Consider the following 22,779-nt stretch of genomic DNA (forward strand, 5'->3'; position numbering starts at 1 on the left):
GGAATACGTGACACATACAGGAAGACATGAAGATAGGAAGGGGCCGGATACTTTGGGAAAATGTGGAGACTTCAAGACACTCAAGACTTTAAGATGCTGAAAGTCTAGTATGGCTGCAATTAAGAGACTCAGAAGGAAGGAAAATAGTTTTTGGTCAGAGATTGGAAAAACTCAATTAAATATTCTGATTGTAATCATTTTCAGTCTGAATAAAAAGTTGTGGACCCACCAATAGTAGGATAATAAACTGCCACTCTATGAGGAGTTAGGGGCACTTGATGTGTGTGTTTGTGAGAGAGAGAGAGAGAGATTAGCTGTGGGATCGGGGAGTATGAGTCAGCATCTACATGTGGGAGTGATGGGGATTCGTTGTTGGGAGTGTGAAGAGACATGTGTTTTCTATCTATGGGGAATGTCAGATACGAAAGTGATGAGTTGTGGTAGAATCTGTACATTCCAAGCTCAGAGAGAGGTTCTGTGAGGCTGCAGTTCAGGGAAACGGTGGTTGATGAGACTAGAAATATTACTGGAGCCAGACTGCCCAGTGCTTCATATATCAAACTAAGGAAGAGGGCTTTCCATTATTATTATGGCTCCCAAATGAAATATTTAGCCACTCTAAGGTGTTTGTCACTATGAGTCAGACTCAGGTTTGGTTTTTTGGTTTGGTGAGGTGTTTGTCATAGAGCTTTGTGTCCTGTTTCAGTTAATAATTTGTAACCTAGTAAGTATTTAGTATTAGGTGAATAAATGTGTTAGTGAACATTTTCAGATTCAGCAACACTACTAGGAAAATTCCACCCAATAGACAGTGGCTAAAAAGGGCCCTTTTTTTATATAAAGAGCATGACATTTTCACTTTAACATGGTAAAGCAGATTTAAATATATAATATATATATATCTGAATGTACCTAAAATTTAAGGACCTCTGTATTTATCATCAAAATTTTGTGTGTAAAATATATACTCTGTTCCATCATTAAGAAAAGAAAAAGCAAAAGATGCTTTTCCAGTCAAGCAGTAAATAGCTGATTTCATGATTACTTCACTTTTTATATTTGGCAAAACTTATTCAAAATAGCAAATACAGAACGTATAGAGGACATAGGGTATTCACCCTAGATCTTGTTTTCTGAAAGAACCAATCAAGAAGCAAACCAAACCAGAACCAACCCTGTTGCCGTAGAGTCAATTCCAACTTATAGCAACCCTATAGAACAGAACACAACTGCCCCACAGGGTTTCCAAGGAGTGGCTGGTGGATTCAAAAGGCCAAACAGTGTCCCTAAAACAAGGGAACAAAAAACCAGTGTTGCCTGACGTGTGAACATCTTCAGGAAATTAGAAAAGCGTCGTTGTTGTTTGGTGCCCTAGAGGGGATTTCGACTCATGGCGAAGTTAACCTCTATAAGAGCCTAAGTTAGTTGAATCTTGTGTTTGAAATATGCAGCTGAAAAAATATAATATGGATAGATTTTGTTTCCAAGAGCATCATTTGATTGGAATTCCATCTAATCTCTGAAGAATTAAAGAATAGGAAGGAGTGCAGTATGAGATTTGAACTGCTTCTTTACATACGGACAGAAGGAAAAAGATTACAGAAAGATGGCAGATAATGTGCTTTCTAATAAAAAAAAAAAAAATGCACTCCCTCCTCCTTTTACTCCCGCTTGATTGAAGTCTTATGCAACCTTGTTACAGCCCCAAGAGGCAAATATCCGTAAGTCTCAGTCAATAAACCGATGCCATCTTTCTTGCCAGTAATTAGCATAGGAAGGGGCATATGACCCTATTCTGGGCAGTACCTGAAGAGAGAAAGCCTACCAGGGTTTCCAGAAAAAACCTCCCATATACCCAGTAAAGGAAAAAGAAACATCTAGGAGGAAAACCCCTATTCCTGTGATGGCTGAACTGTGGAGCCATCCTCAACAACCACAAAGAGAACAGACTTAAATACCTCTTTGTAATAAGCTTAGGAAACCCTGGTAGCATAGTGGTTAAGTGCTGTGGCTGCTAACCAAAAAGCTGGCAGTTCGAATCTGCCAGGTGCTCCTTGGAAACTCTATGGGGGCAGTTCTACTCTGTCCTATTATAGTCGGAATCGACTCAATGGCACCAGGTTTTGGTTTTTTAATAAGCTTAAGAAGCCCCTGGGTGGTAACTTCTCAGCACTGGGCTACTAGCCAAAAGATTGGCAGTTTGAAACTCCCCAGAGACTCCTCCTATGGAGCACAGTCCTACTCTGAAACACATGGGCATCAACTAGACAGTAACTGTTTTTTGTTTTGTTTTGTTTTGCTTTTTTAAAGATGCTTAAGAATCTTGCCATTATGTGAGAACAGTGCAGCATAAAGAGGCTGTGTTCTTGATGACATTGTGGAGACTCGGAATTAAGCAACCCTGCCATCGCCTCTTGTTATGTAAGATAATAAAGCCCATAAGAAAAGTAAGACAAGTGTCCTCTGTTATTGGAAGCCAGAAGGATCCACATGGTTATAGAATTAACAGAGGTTGAATTATGAGGGTATTTAGGAACTGCTGATATTCATTCGGGGACTGAAGAAGCTGGCAAAATATGTAAAGAAAAAAAAAAATAGTGTGGAGCTGAGAGGAAGGGACTTGCCTAACAAAGAATTAGCAAGGAAGTAAATAACCTTGATTTCTCACACTGCTACATAAGCATTTTGGCACCTACTAGATGGTTTATGGAAATGCTTATTGAGCACAGATGTTATCTTTTTGCTTCCTTTACAACCTGAGACCACACTTTGCAAAATAATCATACTGGAATTTCAGAGGCAATTTTAACACATTCCTTCCTGAATAGCACGCCTGTGTGTGAATAAACCCTTAAAAGGATATCGCATCATTTAGACATAATTATTATTTTTTAAGTGGGCAACGTTTTACTGGATTGTTTCACTCTCTCTCTCTCTTTTAATAATCACTAAAAAAAATGCTGTGGAATAATTTCAGCTGAGACAATTTCTAGTGTTTAGTTAGAGTGTCTTTAGTTAGAGTGTGAACAAAAACTACCAAATGATAAGTTTATAATAAATACCTAGCATTTTGGGTAAAATCTAGTAATGTAAGGATAAAGTACAAGCAATCGGAAAGAAAGATTTTCAGGCCAAAACAGGACTGCAAAAACAGCTTTATCATCTTATACACCTTTCTTTCCCTGTCTATGATTCTTCTTCTCATCCATAAATCTGGGTGTGTCATGGAATCCCTACTGGCTCTTCCTTCTTATTTTCATCCAGAATTGATATATGGAGGCCACTTTGACTTCAGCTATCCCCTGCGTCTTTAAACATTCCTGAAACTGTACACTCAGCTAAGATGTCTCTCCTATACAAAAGAACAGGCACAATTGGACTAAACCAAAAGCAAAGAAGTTTCCTGAATAAACTGAATGCTTCAAAGGCCAGCGTAGCAGGGGCAGGGGTCTGGGGACCATGGTTTCAGGGGACATCAAAGTCAATTGGCATAATTAAATCTATGAAGAAAACATTCTGCATGCCACTTGGAAGTGTGATGTCTGGGGTCTTAAATGCTAGCAAGCAGCCATGTAAGATGCAGCAATTGGTCTCAACCCACCTGGATCAAAGGAGGATGAAGAACACCAAGGACACAAGGTGATTATGAGCCCAAGAGACAGAAAGGGCCACTTGAACCAGCAACTACATCAGCCTGAGACCAGAAGAACTAGATGGTGCCCGGCTACAACCGATGACTGCCCTGACAGAGAACACAACAGAGAACCCCTGAGAGAGCAGGAGAGCAGTGGGATGCAGACCGCAAATTCCCATAAGACCAGAGTTAACGGTCTGACTGAGACTAGAAGGACCCAAGTGGTAATGGCCCCCAGACCTTCTGTTGACCCAGGACAGGAACCATTCCCGAAGCCAACTCTTCAGACATGGATTGGACTGGACAATAGGTTGAAGAGGGATGCTGGTGAGGAGTGAGCTTCTTGGATCAGGTGGACACTTGAGACTATGTTGGCATCTCCTGCCTGGAGGGGAGTTGAGAGGGTGGAGGGGGTTAGAAGCTGGTGAAATGGACACAAAAAGAGAGAGTGGAAGGAGGGAGCAGGCTGTCACATTAGGGGGAGAGTAATTGGGAGTGTGTAGCAAGGTGTATACGGGCTTTTGTGTGAGAGACTAACTTGATTTGTAAACTTTCACTTAAAGCACAATAAAAATTATAATTAAAAAAAAAGAACGTGCATCTTCAACTTCCTCCTGGAAAGCGCTGGTTGTCATTAAAACATCTCAAAATTGTAATGTGCAAAATAAATTTCTACTTCCTGAAAACCTACCCTTCGTTTTTAAGTTTTATTTCAATTGAATGATACCACAATGAACTCTGACATCACCAATCCAGAGCCTTCCACTATATCAGTTCCCATCTAAAATCACTAAACAGCACACCAATGACTCTTCAGCTATTCCCTCCTCCCACCGCCCGCCATTGATTGCTTTGAGCTCTTATCTTTTCTCACCTGGATTACTACACAATCTTCTAACTGGTATACCTGTTTCCATTTTATTCTCTGAAACCGAGTCTTTCTGAACACGTGGTTTTTCTGGGACACTATTTTGTCAAAAATCTCCAATAGTTCCTATTGTATGGGGCGGGGGGCGGGGAGAAAAACAATTGAAATCATTAGTAAAAGGGCCTTCACAATCTGTGGTCGCCCCTAAAACAACTTATCCTACCATTCGACACAATTTGAAGAAATTTCTGAGTTGGTTGACAGAAATATAAGTATCACGGTCATTTTCCCTAGAATTAGCGAGCCACAACATACAGTGCTTTCACCCATACTAAATTCTCCTATGTTCCTCAGCTCTTGTTCTCCCCTTCTCCCCTCTGGTCCTTTGCACCTACTGACCTGCTACCCAGCTGCCTCAGTAGATTCCATTCACACGGCGTAAATCATACATTACAACATCAGCGCTCAGAGCACCCGCACCCTCCTCCACCTCCTCAGCAACTGGAGGGCCGTCCACCCTGCGGTTCCCAAGACTCTTCACTTACAGCTCTTACAACAACTAGTGGCAAACTTCTGTTTGCTTTTCTTTGTCCTTTAAGCAACTATTTAAATGCTTGGCACATACTAGACATTCAATTTTTATTGAATAGCAGATGAGTTTCAAGAAATTGCAATGATACTTTTTTTTGGACTTTGGCACATTTGACAGCTATCTAAAACTATTTCAGAGTAGGTATTGAATCTCAGGATCTGAGCTAGACATTGAAGAGACAATTATAGTGGTAGTTGTTTTTTTAGTTTATTTGACTGAAAGAAAATGCTATGGCAATGGATTCTGAGCACTTAGCATGCTAGAGTATGTTAGAGTAGCATTTCTATAAAGATATCGCATTTAGATATCTTTTGATATTTACTACATGCTTGTGAGGCTAAGTAAATATTATTAACATTCCTGTTTAATTGGTAAGGAAATCAAGATTCAAAGACTTAAAACAATTCTCACAAAGCACATACCTAGTAAACGGCAAACCTAGGTCTTAAAACCTCGTGAGTTCAGTTATGTCATCCTTTTCCAGAACTGAATTAATTCAGTTTAATAAATCTCTCATATGCCCTATAGTTTGTAGACATTTCCAAAAATGTACTGTTCTTTCATAATTATAGAAGGAAGGAACCCTTGAGTCATTTTCAAGGAAATTGTGTGTGAATACGGACATGCTTCAGTGAAGGAATACATTCGGTGTTAGAGAAGGGCGCAATTTAACAGGTCCATCAGGTGTTAGAGAAGGGTGCAATTTAACAGGCCTCACAGGGACAGGTAATCTTGTGAGGAGGTCTTAAGTAGGCTAGTTAATCCCAAAAATTTTAGCAAATTTTACAACCTATGCCAATTTGTGTATGAGCTGAATATTAAGTAGGGTTTAGGCTATTCAATCCACTAAGCCACCCTCTCGGCATTTGTAGTAAAGATCAAATGGAGAAGAGCAGGAGAGATTTCTTCCTAATCCTTTATTTAGAAACTGATCTTTCAAGCCTTCTGGAAGGTGATCTCAAGGGAAGCATCTGCCTTCTTACTGGGATTAACTGTCTCATGTTTAATGTATCTCATTTCAGTAGCCATCAGGTCAATTAATCTTATCATCTAGGATTGTCTTACAGGCTCATAAATATCATTAAAATTGTACCGTGATGGCTTACTTTGTTTATAGTCGAATGGCGAATACTTAGTCACAGTTTGAAACAACTAAAAAAAAAACCTGGCACTTGCCTATTTAGAGAGTTTAATTTGGTTTCAGTGATTACAGCAAAAACAAACCAGGGATAGAAGACCTAGTCAATCAAAGTATATCTTCTCCAAGTTCACATTTTCACTCTGCTTGTTTTTTGTTAAAGACTGCTGATAGGAAGGAGAGTGAGGAAAGAAATGATAACAAGGGAGAGGCAGAGAAAAGACAATGTGACAACAGGAAGAAGTGATCGAAGAGAAAATAACCACAGGAGAATCAGATTGGGAGTAGGTGAACTTGAGGGGGAGGAGTGTGAAGAAGCTGCAAGGGGAGGATTTATTATGAAACCCTGTTTCTAAGGTTTACTGGGCCTCAGGCAAGAGTACAAAGTGAGGCCCACATCATACCATATGTCTCAATATATAGAAGTGATAAATGATGTCAAGCACTGTGAATTAAATTATTCCCTATACTCTTTGCTTGACAAATATACCTTTATAACAATACAGTTTCAAAACACATATATGCTTTTATTTCACTGAAAGTTGGCAAAATATCTGAGGTGTCTGAATTTTACCATTTTTGCTCTTATCTGGGTGCTTTCATGATGGGCCAACAACATATGTATGAGAAATCAAAAAACATGCATATTACAAATTAAAAAAATATATATATGATTTATGTCATGTCTTTATTTCAGCAATATCACTAAATTGTAATGAAGCTTTTTACTTAATTTAATACAATCTAAAGTAGTAGTAATAAATGTGATCATGTTCAAAGTGCACAAAATAATCATATATTAGATTTTTCATAAAAATTGGTATGAAAGTAAATCATCAATAAATATATTTTTCAGTGTGTTTGTTCTAAGATATTAAAAAATGTTTATAAAATCAAGAGACATCATTTTTAATTAATGAGTAGAAATTTTCATTATAATCATTTCATTAAAGCTACATTTTAAAATCATTAGTTTAACCCAGTGCTAATAATAATTTGACTTTAAAAATAATCTAACAAGTAAAATTCAGTATAGTATCCAATGGTCATTTAGTTGTCAAAGTAAGGAACTAGTAACGATTTAACTATAATGTTAAGCCAGTTATAGTCCTGTTTATTCCAATTTATGGCAATCCCATGTATGTCAGAGCAGAACTGCACAACAGTAAGGTTTTCAGTAACTGATTTTTTGGAAGAACATCACCAGGCCTTTCTAGCAGGTGCTCTGCGTGGGCTGGAAGCACCAGCCTTTTGGTTAGCAGCTGAGCATTTTAACTGTGTGCACCACCAAGGGACTCTGATTATAATATTAAGTAATATGTAGCCCTGGTGGTGCAGTGGTTAAGAGCACAGCTGCTAACCAAAAGGTCAGCAGTTCAAATCCACCAGCCACTCCTCAGAAACCCCATGGGGCAGTTCTACTCTGTCCTACAGGGTCGCTATGAGTCGGAATCAACTTGACAGCAACGGGTTTGGTGAAATATAAAATTCTTAATATTACAGATTGTTCTTCAGGCTCTGTGTGCCACTGTTGTAGATAATGTGCTAGCTCATGAGTTCTCTGGGATCCACAACTTGGGACATGAAGAGAAACAAGAAAAGGGGACTTGACACTACTGGAAAATAACTGAGTATTGATTGTAACCAATGTGTCTGTGAGAGAGAGGATTAAACAAGTTAATTAACTTGTCTTCTCTTTACTGAGCACTTGAATGGCTCAAATACTTCAAACCCACCAAAGCAGTGGCCCTCTCTGTTGTTGGCAGGAGCACTCATAGTCTTTCACATAATATCCACGAGTTTGCCATTTTCCAAGGACATAAGGAAGCGACATGGACACATTTCTATGGAGCCTGAACAGGTTTACTAGCACCTAAGCACTGTATCCTGATGGTGTGCTGGCCAGTTCTGGGTAATACACGACTTGATATGTTGTTAGGTGCCGTCAAGTTGGTTCCAACTCATAATGACCCTACGTACAACAAAACAAAACACTGTTCGGTCCTGCGCCGTCTTCACAATTGTTGTTATGCTTGAGCCCTTTGTTGTGGCCTTTGTATCAATCTATATCGTTGAGGGACTTCCTCTTTTTCGCTGACCCTCTACTTAAGCATGATGTCCTTCTCCAGGGACTGATCCCTCCTGATAACATGCCCAAAATAAGGGAGATGTAATCTCACCATCCTTGCTGCTAAGGGACATTCTGGCCGTACTTCTGCTAAAACAGATTTGTTCATTCTTTTGGCAGTCCTTGGTAAATACAATAATCCTCTAAGCCATGGTAAGTATTTCAATTTTTCACTAAAAACAATTGGCAGGCACTGCAGTATCTAAGAAAGTGACAAAATCTGAATTGTATTCAATAAATATATTCCTATAGGAGCCCTGGTGGTTCAGTGGTTAAGAGTTCGGCTGGCAGTTTGAATCTGCCAGCCGCTCCTTGGGAACCCAATGGGGCAGTTCTACTTTGTCCTTTAGAGTTGCTATGAGTTGGAATCACCTTGATAGCAACGGGTTCGGTTTTGGCTATTCCTATGACTGAAATGAGGAAAACAGGTGGGATATGAGGGTGTGAAGTGTATGACGATAGTTACTCAGGGGGTTATTATATTAAGCCTGTCAAAAATGAGAGGAAGTTATAGCAAGAAGAGTTGAAAACTTGAAGTTCTGTATATGTGAGCAACCTTTGACAATTCTTCCCTGAAGGAAGTGGGACATAGCATGTGAGACTATTTAGAGCACATAATGTTAGTGTTGACCTCCCAGAGTAGAATCTGCCTCGTTCTGGCATTTAAGGGGCCCCACACAGAAGAGCCAGGGCACCTCCATTCGAGCAAAAACAAAACAATTCAGGCTACAAATCCTGCCTACATACACTGAACTGCCAGCTACCCTTTGCATTGTGTGTCTGTGTCCATTCTCCCTAGAAACGGTAATACAGCTGATGGCTTGTTTGATGCTTTTCATTTGTTATCTACTTGTTCTCCAGTTCAAAATTACAAAACTCTTAGTATGTGATGCTCTAATATTGGGCTTGTGTCTGTTTGGCTACTTCAACAATAAATTTTATAAAATTTACATAGAATAAGTTGAAAAAATAATAATGAAATGGTTATTTTATTTATTTTATTATAAATATAAAATAAAATGAAAAAAATAATTAAACTATAGCTTAGACAACTATAGCTTAGACCTACAGCCATAGATTTATTGCCATTGAGTCCTATGTAAGTATGATTTTGAGAGTGTCATGTTTTACGTCACTATCATAAATTTGTTCCCAAATATACATGCTTATATACAGTATACAACCACTCCTCACTGACTGACATGATTATGCTCTGTAAGAATGGCGTGAGGATGAAGCCTGACTTCCTCCAACCCCACAAGGGGGAAGGAAAACCAAGATTAACAGTGCAAGACTGACTTCCACGAGGCAGAGGACAGAAAAATCTCCTCTCTATGCCATCTTTATTAATTCAGACACCAACCATCCCTCACACAGCACTTTTTACTTCTCTGCTGAGTTTGATAATTCATTGCAGTGGCCACACAGAACTCAAAGACCATACTCACAATTATGGGGTTTCTTAAGGGAAGTAACAGTTACAATTCAGGCTCAGGAACACTTAGGATACAGTTCTTTCATCAGGCAGCCTCTCCACAGCTATGTTCACAGGAACACCTCTCCCTGGTCCTCAGTCTCTGCCCAAAGACACTTAACTTTCTCTCTCCATGGGCCAGGAAGCCCACCTTACTGTCTCCTGCTGCCAGCTCTTTGCTTCTGGGTCTTTTCTGCTGATCTCTCCTTCCTTGGTGGTGGTAGGCTCCTTCTCTCTGCTCTGAGATTGGCTCCCTTTTAAGGCAAAACTGACCATCCCCTTGGTGAGCCACAATTACCCTATCACACAGTCACCAGAGTGGGAGTTACAAGACCATGGCCAGAAAGGCCACACACAAAAGCAACTAATCTCCCCTCAGTTTCCAATGACCATGTTGTTATATAAAAATCAGCATTATATGAAAATGGAGGATGATTACATCAGATCACAAAATGGATGATGACTACATCATTACATAACTGCCAAATTACATCATTACACAACTGCCAAACCACTAAGAATCATGGCCCAGTCAAGTTGACACATAACCTTAAACCATTACAGCCAGTGTTACTCTCACTTTGCACCTTGGCATTTGTTACTGTCAGATGTGTATTGCTAATGAACAAATAGTCAGATAGGAGATTTTTTACTATTGTCGTAAATGTGAAATATCAGAAAACAAGATAGTTGATAAGTGAGGAGTAGGTGTATATTACGTGTTTTATCTTATGTATATATTTTTTATATGTTATATATTATAAATAAACTTTCAATCATAAAGTTACATATTTAATTCAGTTTGATTGTAAATCCTAGTGTCTTAAGCCTTCTCCTTTCATGAAATCTGAGAGAAAGGAGTAGATAGTAAAACATGGCATAATTGGAAGATGTGAACTCATGTTCAGAATATTTTTAAAAACAGCACTACAAAGGAAAGATTCAACAAGCGCTTGATTAATTCTTAACAAAAATTAACATTAACCAATTAAATAATTGAGAACTGATTTGTGATTCTATGGTATTGATAGGATAATTAACCATTGTCAGAATTTTGAAGCAAATGACATTAATATGAAGTTGCAATTAAATGGCAAACTTTTTCACCCTTAAAAAGAGTGATCTCTAATAGTCTGAGAAAGTAATTATATTCTGGGCAGTATGCGTAGGCATGACAGAATAAAGAATAAATTTGGTATACTTGATGTCAAGGCATTGAAAGCCCTTTTGTGAAAAGCGAGAAAGAATGTGACTAAAACTTTGCTCCATTTAGAAGAAATGGTTCAAGCGTGTCTTTGTTTTATTAAGAACTTAGAAATGGGCAACTCAGTTGATATGAGGAAATATTCCCAATTCTGTTCTGTGACTGGTGACTGATACCTGGAAAACAAATTCTGGAGATCTTAATGTCAGCTCTTCCATTGTTCATGGTCATCTCTAGTAAGGAGGAAGGGGGGATGTTGAGCAAGCTCCCTCCAATAAAAGGCAATCTGAGAACTGGGAGATAAAGTGCAGATAGCACTCATTAGCCTTACAGTCAAAAACTATAGGAATCGATCGTATGCACATGAATCTCGTCTTTAAAGAAATAAAAAACAACTAAATAGTATTATGTTCGCTTATGACATTTGCCTAGCCAAACATCAAAATTAATTATTTTTACAGATCCCTGAGGCAACTGGGTAAATTTGGTCAGATGGCTTGTGGAGCAACAGATCTGAACAGATACAGGCTTCATACAAATATATATGCATGTACTTATGCATACATTTCATGTGGCACATTATAAAGAATAAAGAAGAACTCTGAAATATGTAAAGTTTCGTCTTTCTCACATACAGCTACTTTATCAATATATCCTCTTGTACGCACTGTATGCACTGGGATTATGCCAAATAAGCATTTCAAAACTTAGGATAAAAAATAATGGATATATGCACTCCCATGTTCGTTGCAATACTGTTCACAATAACAAAAAGATGAAAACAACCTAGGTGCCCATCAAGAGACGAATGAATAAACAATTATGTTATATAACCCAATATACACACAATGGAATACTACACAACGATAAGGAACAATGAGGAATCCACTGAACATCTCACAACATGGATGAATCTGGAAGGCATTATGCTGGCTGAAATGATTCATTTGCAAAAGGACAAGTATTGTATGAGACCACTATTATAAGAACTCAAGAAAAGGTTTAAACACAGAAGAAAACATTCTTTGGTGGTTACTAGGGTGGGAGGGAGGAAGAGGGGAATTCACTAACTAGATAGTAGACAAGAATCATCTTAGGTGAAGAGAAGGACAACACACAATACAAGGGAAGTTAGCACACTGGAGTAAACCAAAAGCTAAGTTTACTGAACACAACAAAACACTTTGAGGGACAGGGTAGCAGGGGCAGGGGTCTGGGGGATATGGTTTCAGGGGACATCTAGATCAATCGGCATAGCAAAACGTTCAGCACCCCACTTTGATGAGCAGCATCTGGGGTCTTAAAAGCGAGCAAGTGGCCATCTAAGTTACATCAATTTGTCCCAACCCACCTGGAGCAAAAGAGAATGAAGAACACTAAAAACACAAGGAAAATATTAGCCCAAGAGACAAAAGGGCCACATAAACCAGAGACTCCATCAGCATGAGACCAGAAGAACAAAATGTGTCCAGCTACCACCAATGACCACCCTGACAAGGAATACAACAGAAAGTCCCTGATGGCGCAGAAGAAAAGTGGGGTGCAGAACTCAAATTCATGCAAAAAGACCAAACTTAATGGTCTGACTGAGACTACAGGAACCCCAGAAGACGTGGCCCCAGACTCTCTCTTAACCCAGAATTAAAACCATTCCCAAAGCTAACTCTTCAGGCAAAGATTAGACTGGACTACAAAACATAAAATAATACTCATGAAGAATGTGCTTCTTTGTTCAAGTAAATACACAAGACTAAATCGGCAGCTCCTGTCCAGAGGCGGGATGAGAAGGCAGAAAGGAATAGGACCTGGTTGAATGGACATGGGAAACCTGGGGTGGGAACGGAGAGTGTGCTGTGACATTACACGTATTGCAACTAGCATCACATAACAATATGTGTATAAATTTTTGTATGAGAAATTAACTTGAGCTATGAGCTTTCACCTAAAGCACAATAAAAAAATAAAATAAAAGTAATGAAGTCATTCTTCATTACTCTCTTCATCTCACAACCTACAACAAATAAATCTCAATTCTAGTTAGTTCTACTATATTAAAATATATTTTAATTCACACCACTGTTTTCCATGTCTCCTGTTAAAACCTTGGCCAAAGCTATCATCACCTCTAACCTAAACTATTGCAAAATTCTTCTAACTTTTCTATTACTCCACCCAGCCTAAGGTTGATTGTGCATACAAAAGCCAGAGAGGTATTTTTATACCATAAATCAGATTTATTGCTCCCTTGCTTATAATCGTACAATAGTTTCCAAACACCAGTAAACTGAAATTTAAATGGCCCACCAACACTTACAAGGTCCTATATGCAATAGGTGGGAGTAGGATTTTATATGGTACTTATAAATAAATAAAAGCAACCCTACTATAAAGGATTCCTGTGATTACAATCCAAAGATATCAGTCATGAGATAGCTTAGATAAACTGACTTTTTTTTTTTCACATAATCAAAACCAGAAAAAGTGGAGTGACAGCTGGAACCAGGAAATCAAACATGATCAAGACTCATTTCTGTTCATCATTTTCCCCATCTCTAAAAATGTATGTTTTTCCTTGCTCCAAAATATAATTAAAGTTAAGCAGTACAATTGAAAAAAAAAAAGCACCAAAGGGCTTAGAATGAAAAATAATGAATCTGTCCTACCACTCTCCACACCAAGTCCTACTCCAGAGGCAACGGCTTTTAACAACTTTACCTGTCTCTTCAGGTATTCTTTTATGTGTTTACAAATAGTATATTTACATTATTATTCCTTGAATTGTCACTTTTGTGATTTAGGGTCCAGGTGGCATTAAACAAATCATCTCTTTTGAAAAGACAATAGAGAAAGAAGTAAAATGTATAAGTTAATCCTAATAATTTATTCAACAAATTAATATGTATTAAAAACCAACTGTGCCCAAGCTATATTTTCATTGTTAGATATAAGTGGACATAATTTGAATTCATGAATTATCAGAGATCTTCTTCATGAGAAAACATATTCAAATGTATCCAATAAGTTTTATATGTGCTATATACTTTATATATATATATATGCATAAACGTAATGAAGCACGTGAGGGGGGCAGTAAAGACAACTTCCTGGATATATCTAAACACTTCGTGGTACTGACTTATTGGGTTTGAAGGCTCAGGACATAGTCTCGGTGGTCATCTAGGTCAATTGGCAAAATGTAGTTCATAAAGATAGTGTTCTACATCCTAGTTTGATGAGTAGCCTCGGGGGTCTTAAAAGCTTTCGAGTGGCCATCTAAGATATAACTATTGGTCTCCTCACATCTGGAGCAAAGGAGAGTGAAGGAAGCCAAAGACTCAAGAAAACAATTAATCCACAAGTCTAACGAACCACACAAACCACAGCCAGCCTCATCTAGCCTGAGTCCAGAAGAACCTGATGGTGCCCAGCTACTACCTCAGACCACTCTGATCAGGGCACAATACAAATTCCCAGTTGGAATGGGGTAAAATGTAGAACAAAACTCAAATCCATAAAAAGACCAGATGTACTGGACTGGTAGAAACTGGAGGAACCTCTGAGACTATTGCCCTAAGGCAGACGCTCTTTTAATCTGAAACTGGAAACACTCCCAGAGGTGGGGTCAGCTTTCAACCAAATAAACAATAACACCCATGAAGAATGTGCTTTTTAGGACAATCAGCTGTATGAGACCAAAAGGGCAACATTTGCCCAAAGGCAAAGATGAGAAGGCAAGGAGGGGCAGGAAAATTTGATGGATGGAAACCAGGAGGGCAGCATGAAAATGGGGAGAGTGCTGACACAGGGTGGGGAAAGCAATCAATGTCACGGAAAAATCTGCTTATGAATTGTTGAACGGGAAACTAATTTCCTGTGTAAACTTTCACCTAAAATACAATAAAATGTTCAAAAAAAAGATTCCAATAAGGATTATATTATGTATGATGTAATGTAACAATGCAACATCATAGTAACAAAGTAATAACTAATGGAAATCAACTATCGTCATAGAAATAGAAAGAAAAAAGTATAAAATATTTTCAAATTCCCGTACCTAAATAATATCCCTAAATTTACAAAATACAGTTATAAATATGTATTTATTATAAGTAAATAAGTTATTTCTTGAATTGCTTTGCTTTTTCATAGTATAAAAGTAATATATAACTATTACTAGAGAATATGAACTTAGAAAAATCCGTGGGTTGCCAGCTAGTCGATTCCAACTCATGGCGACGCCACGTGTGCAGAGAAGGTATGCACTCCATAGGGGGTTCAAGACTGTGACCTTGAGGAAGCAGGCTGCTAGGCCTTTCTTCTAATGCGCCTCTGAATGCGTTGAAACCACCGACCCTTCCAATTAATAGACAAGCACTTAACCAATTGCACTACTCGGGGACCCTATAAACATCAACTAAATCCACTAAGGTACACCCCAAATAAAAATCAACCGTTGATGGGGAGGTCTTTTTGATAATGCAATTAATAAAACATTAAAAAATATATATATATTTTTCTGGAATTAACTACTGTTATGGTATTTTTGGAAACCCTGGTGGCCTAGTGGTTAAGTGCTACGGCTGCTAACCAAAGGGTCGGCAGTTCGAAATCGCCAGGTGCTCCTTGGAAACTCTACGGGGCAGTTCTACTCTGTTCTTGGGTCGCTGTGGGTCGGAATCGACTCGATGGCACTGGGTGTGGTATTTTTGAGAAAATGGAAAAATCATCTGCATCTCATGACTATTCTACTATTCTATCTTTTTAGTGTTAGAAGCAAGTATTTAAATGAGGTGCAAAAAAAATGAGTGTCAATAATAGCAGGCAAAATACATTTTATTCATTTGAAGTCTTTCATCCCTTAGGTACCAAACATTTTGCATATATTATCCCACTGATCTATGTTTTTAAATTAAATTTTAATAGGCTTTAAACATTTTTCTTACTGACCATTAACAATATCCAAGCTTTTCTGTGCAGTCATTGCCTATTCAATATGCAGATTTTATTTGCGTGTCCCTAACCACTTGTTTAAATATCCTTTGTAATACCTGAAGAGAATGATACAAATTAGCAAACAAATAAAAATGGATTATATAAACTATACTCTGGGAATGAGTTGATAATTTGAAGCCTAAACTGAACAACTTGGGATCATTTGTCTAACATTTGATTGTTTTCTGAAAATCTCAGTGACAAGGTATAGAATTTTAAAAATATATTAAATTCAGCCCTCCACATCCCTGGGTTCTGCACTAGTAGATTCAACCAAACATAGATTGAAAATATTTGAAAAAACAAATGTCAACTTGTTGCTGACATGTGCTATGTAGTTAGGTCTATGATGGTTGTGTTACTACTGAACATGTACAGTATGTACGGGCTTTTTTTTTTCATGTCATTATTCCCTAAACAATACAGTATAACAACTATTTACATAGTGTTTACATGGTATTAGGTATTATAAGTAAGCTAGAGAAGATTTAAAAGTATAAGGGAAGATATGACTATGTTATATGCAAATACTACACCATTTTATATAAGAGACTTGAGTATTCATGGATTTTGGTATCCAAGGGGGTCCTGGAAACAATCCCCCGCGGATATGAAGAAGCGACTGCATGTGTGTTGTCATTGTCAGGCAGCAAAAGGTGCCAATATTCATCTTTTGTCCAATGCAGAAATATAAAGTATTCTTTACGGCTTTTCTTTATCATTCCTGATTGCCAATTCATTTGAAAAATCCAATTTCTTTTAGTTCTATCTTAGTTCTCTGTCACTAAATTCTTAATAGAACAGTGATGTTCTTGTACTGTAACTTCTAAATATCTCTTGAATCTGTCTAATTATCTCCATTCTCATACAGCTATCATCATCAGAAACCGCTTAATAATTGGTAATTAGTTCATCCATATCCAACTTATACCATTTTTTATGCTGCAGCCAAAGTGGCTTTGTAAAACCTAAATATAATGGTGTTAGTCCTTTGCATAAATTAAATGAATAGCTTCAGACTTCTCCTAGGATTGGGGGACACTGCCTGCTCTCGCCCTTTTTGCCTCTCCCACCACACTGGCCTTCTTTCATTTCTTCCACTTGCCATATGAATAACACTCAGCCTAGGTGCTTGGTCCTCTTTCCTTCCTTCAGTTAATGCCTACTCATCCTGCAGATATTAGCTCAAATGATCTCCCTTCATCCAGGACGCCTTCTCTGACGTGCTGAGACTAAAGCAAATCCCCTGAACACAAGATCATCTAAAGCTCCATGGTCCTCTCCATTTCAGCATCTTCAATATGGTCCGTTTAATATCTGCCTTCGGAAACCCTGATGGTGCAGTGGTTAAATGCTAAGGCAGCTAACCAAAAGTTTGGCAGTTAGAATCCAACAGCTGCTCCTTGGAAACCCTATGGGGCAGTTCTAGTCCATACTATAGGGCTGCTGTGAATCAGAATCGGCTGGATGGCAATAGATTTGAGGGTTTTATTTATTTGTGAATTTTTTATCAACTCCAAGAGGCCAGGGAAGAATCCTTGCGTAGATGGTCTCTGTGTTACATTGCCATAGTCTAACACAGTGTTTGGGACTCACTGACAAACTTAATAAATAGTTTTTCATTTTTTTTTGTTTTGGTGTGCGTGTGTGTGTGAAAGAAGAAAGGGAGGGAAGGAGGATAGAAGATGAAAAAATGAAACAAGAAGTGAAAATAGCAATTTAAGAACAGGAGAAGCTACAAGGGCAGTGGAACTGAACAGAAAGTAATTCTGAAAAATTCTGAACAGCAATGTCAGGAAATTTGAGGTGCAGGTCCAGCTTTGCCCTTAACCAACTAGACAGGCTCTACTGTCTCTGCTTCTCAATTTATATAACTGTGATTACAGCTTTTGATCTACCGATCATGGCCTTCTTAAGAGAATAGGTTCTTTAGATTTTAACAATATTTAATGCTTCATAAAATAAACATGGGCTACAAATAACTTTGCCTTATGAATTGAGATAGTGTACTGAAGAGATCAATAAGATCAATAAGTAATGTGGTGTCTTAAAAAAAGCAAACAAGATGCACATTCTATGAGGACAAGGATGTTTCCTGACTTCTTCCCAGCTGTGTTCCCAGCACCTAGCTTAGACAAGTTCCGGGTGTATATTTGCTGCTCCACCCTCAGGTCTTTAGTGTCTTACTCTTTATTTTAAAACAAATAATGGAATATAAGAGAGATATGAAAAATACAGAATACATCAAATGAAAACAATGCAAATGCTTTATATTCTAGCACAGTCCTACAAGCTGAAGTTAAAGAAGCTAAGATTTCTAGTTCAATTACGAAATAATTCTGAGAGGAGCGGAGTTTTTATAAATTGGGATGTTTTGCAATAGGAAGAGCTTTAGGAAACCCTGGTGGCCTAGTAGTTAAGCGCTACAGCTGGTAACCAAAGGGTCGGCATTTCAAATCCACCGGGTGCTCCTTGGAAACTCTATGGGGCAGTTCCACTCTGTCCTATAGGGTCGCTATGAGTCGGAATCGACTCGACGGCACTGGGTCTGGGTCATATTAATAGACCCACTGATGGGATTGAAAATTACTAAATCTTGAGGTCATTTTCCAATCATGTATTTTTAAGAGCCACATTTCATTGCAAGCAATCCTTTCTTTGGCAGTTAATAAATGTCTGCGGTAAAGAATCTGGTGAGTGCAAAATGGAGACCAAGCGAGGTGATATAGGCTAACCTAGGTTTGTACAGTACACACTTGGTGTGTTTTGGGAATGAGGTCTGGCATGTGGAATATCAAAATGGTCTTTAGGTGAAGTGAGAGTTCAAGAGTAAATAGAAATTTAGTAACATTATAAAAATTTATAAACTTAGTATATGTCAGATGATATGTTTTCTCAAGTAAGACCTTCATTTCCCATTTCTTCGAAGGCTATAATCTTTTTCCCTACAACAAAGTGACCTTTTAGCGTCCCTTGTTCCTCTCTTTCACCTACCAACTGCTATAATCTGTTCCAGGAGAGGACAGCTTTACTGAAAATTCATCTTTTCCCAAGTAGTAGTCCTTGCACCTCACAACTTCTTACCCTCCCTTCTTCTTACAACTTCAGTTAGTCTCCAATCTACTTTTCCTGTAATGTGGCCACATTTTTCCAGATTTAATCCTTTTTAAGTGCCCTTTTACTTTTTGCCATAATAAACTTCAAATGTACTTTGTGTTTTAAATCTGCTTATGTACCAAAGCAAGTGATAACTTTAGTATTTTTTAAGTACAGTGTGATTTTTTGGTGTGTTTTTCTCTGTGCTAAGAATTTATAAATGGGGATAAACTTATTAAAGTTCAATAAATACACTCTCTCCCACTTGATTAATACCATTATGATTATTTTCAACTGCTGTACAACCTCCAAATACATTCCCTAATAGATGGATCCATCACCCTGCTGATAAGAAACATGAAAAAATTCCTTGGTGTACAATCTGTCACCAGTTAATCAAGACATATTGAGTAGTGACTCAATGTTGAGCACCTTGATAGCAGCCCTAACAAAATGATAGCACCCCTACAGGATGGAAATGGAGGTTGTTTTTTTAACAGCTAAGGTGATACAATGGATCTTTGAGGAAAGTTAAATAAGAAATGTGGAAGGTCAATGGCTCTGCTAGGCAAGTCCCTCCTGTGACTACACTTTATACTCAAAATGGAATTAATATATGGTTGAAAAAAAATACATGTATATACATCGTATTTACGTTTTCCTTCTCCTTATGTCTCCTGGAAACCCTGGTGGTATAGTGGTTAACACCTGGCTGCTAACCAAAGGGTCAGCAGTTTGAATCCACCAGGAGCTCCTTGGAAACCCTATGGGGCAGTTGCAGTCCTACTCTGTCGTATAAGTCCACTATGAGTCAGAATGGACTTGATGGCAACGGTTTTGGTTTTTTGGGGTTTATGTCTCTATTTTTTCTGAATCATGTAAAAAATAATTAATAGATGTGTTGCCCTATTAAACCTACATACTTCATTGATCATTTTCTAAACATATAGATGAGCTCCTACATAACCAGGGTTCAAGCATCAAATTCAGGAAGTTAACATTGATACAAAATTATCATCTAATTTCAGATTCCACTCACAGTTTGCTCATTGTCTCTATAATGTCCAGGATCCAATCCAGAGGCACATATTGCATTTAATTAATGTGTGGAATTAGTCTCTTTAGTTTTATTCCGTCTGAAAGTATTTCACAACCGTTAGAGCTGTGTATGTGTGTTTGTGGGGGAAGAAGGGAGACTGGGCTTGGGACCAGAGCTTTCCATGCTAAGCTCTGGTCCCAAGCCCAGTCTCCCTTCTTCCCCCACAAACACACATACACATCTCTAATGGCTCTGATTAACGATAAGGGGAAGAAAGAAGAATAAGAACACCTTTAGCTTTTAACGGGAACCTTGGTGGTATAGTGGTTAAGAGCTACGTCTGCTAACCAAAAGGTCAGCAGTTTGAATCCACCAGGAGCTTCTTGGAAACTCTCTGGGGCAGTTCTACTCTGTCCCATAGGGTTGCTATAAGTCGGAACCCACTTGAAAGCAATGAGTTTTTTTTTTTTAGCTTTGAATAGAGTCCTGTTGGCACAGTGGTTAAGAGCTTCGCTGCTAACTAAAAGGTTAGCAGTTTGAATCCACCAGGTGCAGGTGCTCCTTGGAAACCCTATGGGGCGTTCTACTCTGTCTTATAGGGTTGCTATGAGTCAGAATCAACTCAATGGCAATGGGCTCTAGATTTTAATGTTATTTGTATTTTCCTCATAGCCTCAAAATATCTCTATAAGGTGTAAGAAGAAAATATTATATCACCTTTTAAAGATGGGAACGATAAGGCTTAGAAAGATTATTTGAGTAACTGAATGCCAAACAGCAAGTGTTTTATTAATATTTCTGCTTTTACAAAAGAGTTGTTGATAAAAACAAAAGTTATTTTAATCAACATTTGGGGAAGTTGAACAAGTTTTGCAGTGATCAAAGCAAATACAATTTATAGAAACAACAAAATAAATACAAGTAAGATTGTATTCAATTTATTGTACAGACCTCCTGACTTCGGCACGCAACTGCACACACACACATACACAAGGCAAATGCTAAATGCAGTATGGCAATTATATTATGCTCTACTCACTGGAGATCTGGTCCAGCATTCTATGGCTTAGAGTTGGTTTTCTTTTTCCTTATAAGAGGAATAGTACAGATGCACCTTTTCTTTTTATTTTTTAAAGGCTGTTTCCTGCGGATCTGAATGCCATATTTGATTCATCAGAAATTCCTACATATAGAAAATAATGAAGCATAAAATTGTTATTAAGCATGCTCTTTTCTTACATTGTCTTGGCTTCCATGAAATGTGCTATGAAAGCAGTATTGGGAATGTTTATAGAAAAATACTTTAGTACAAAGATTGATTGTTGTCTTTGTTTCTTAGTGCTGTATAACAGGAATACCACAAGTGGGTGGCTTTACCGAACAGAAATTTATTTTCTTGCAGTTAGGAGGCTAGAAATTCAAATCAGTGCACCAGCTCTAGGGGAAGACTATTCTCTCTGTCAGCTCCGGGGGAAGATCCTGGTCTCTTTCAGCTCCTCTTCTGTGGCTCCCTGGTGATCCTCGAGTGATGTGGTATTTATCTTCCCTCATCTGTGCTTTCTTGCTTCTGTGTCTGATCTGCTCTTTTTATATATCAAAAGTGATTGGCTGAAAATACATACACACTGATATGACCTCATTAACATAATAAAGAAAACCCTACTCCCAAGTGGGATTCAGTCTACAAGTATGTTGTTGTTGTTGTATGCCATTACGCCTTTGAGTCAATCCCAACTCACAGCAACCCTATAGGACAGAGCAGAAGTGCCCTGTAGGGTTTACAAGGAGAGGTTAGTGAATTTGAGCTGCTGACCTTTTGGTTAGCAGTCGTAGTTCTTAACCACTGTGCCACCTGAGCTCCAAAGGAACTATATCATCTTTCAATGGAGTTAGAAACTAGTAAAACACTATAGTTCTAAAGCTAATGGTAGTAAAGTGTTAGCATTGTTGGGGAAAGTGAAAGGAATATCCAGGCTAGGTAGGCGAGCAAATCTCACTGACTTCAATCTTTGCATTGTGCTGGCTGCATGTTGAAGGTATCTCATCATTTCTTTTTTGATCTTCCTGGAAATAACTAACTGACCTTAGGAGCGAAAGTTTACCTTGAAGAAAGTGGCTGCCTCTGAAACGCACAGTTATTATACATTAATGAGGTGTAACACCCAGGGAATTATAACAATTTCATTTTTCTTCAGACATCAGTAAACTCTACGGTTGAAAAAAAATCAGGTAAATGTCGTGCAAGATTATACTTCGCACAATAATATTCAAGACCCTAGGTCAAATTTTAAAATGCTATAGATACAGCTAAGCAGGAAAAAAAAAAAAAAGAAGGACTTAAGTTTTTAATTTATCTGTACAACATTTCATTTCCAAGCTTCCAAGAGTAAAAAAAAAAAAAAAAAAAAAAAAGTAGCGTTAGATTTAGATAGACTTTTGAAAAGATGATTTTGGCCATCAATTCATTTTATAAGAAATACGAATTACAAAGTAATTCCCACACTAATATTAACATGTCTAGACTATAAGCAGGTTTGAAAATTCAACCCAATTTTAGACTTCCTTACTCAAAAAAAGTCATCATTAATTCAAACAGAAATAGTATCAAAATTAC

The sequence above is a fragment of the Elephas maximus genome, chromosome 23 (genome assembly GCF_024166365.1).
Source record: "Elephas maximus indicus isolate mEleMax1 chromosome 23, mEleMax1 primary haplotype, whole genome shotgun sequence".
NCBI lineage: Eukaryota > Metazoa > Chordata > Mammalia > Proboscidea > Elephantidae > Elephas > Elephas maximus.